This window comes from Plasmodium cynomolgi, chromosome 1 (genome assembly GCF_000321355.1).
Source record: "Plasmodium cynomolgi strain B DNA, chromosome 1, whole genome shotgun sequence".
Taxonomy (NCBI): Eukaryota; Apicomplexa; class Aconoidasida; order Haemosporida; family Plasmodiidae; genus Plasmodium; species Plasmodium cynomolgi.
This window is the reverse complement of record NC_020396.1, coordinates 266,152-266,441: the sequence shown is the minus strand read 5'-3', so window position 1 is coordinate 266,441 and position 290 is coordinate 266,152.

Below are 290 nucleotides of genomic sequence, written 5' to 3'. Positions count from 1 at the left end.
GTTCCAATTTTTCAAAAAAGTTTTTTTTTCTTCCCCTTTATTTGTCTCCATTTGTTTTAAAGATTTTAAAAATTTTTTGTGTAAAAAAATCGCTCTATTTTTTACCGCGTTTGCATCCCAATGATTGTTCCCTCTGTCACTTTTGCTGTCAGCTTTTTTTTTAACCCTCCTGAGATTGGAGAAGTTACGGAAATCACCAACTCGTTTTTTATTCTTCTTCGTGCTGTTATACTTGTTCTTAAAATGTTCACTTTGGCGTCCTTCAATTTCTGCTATACTATTCATTATAT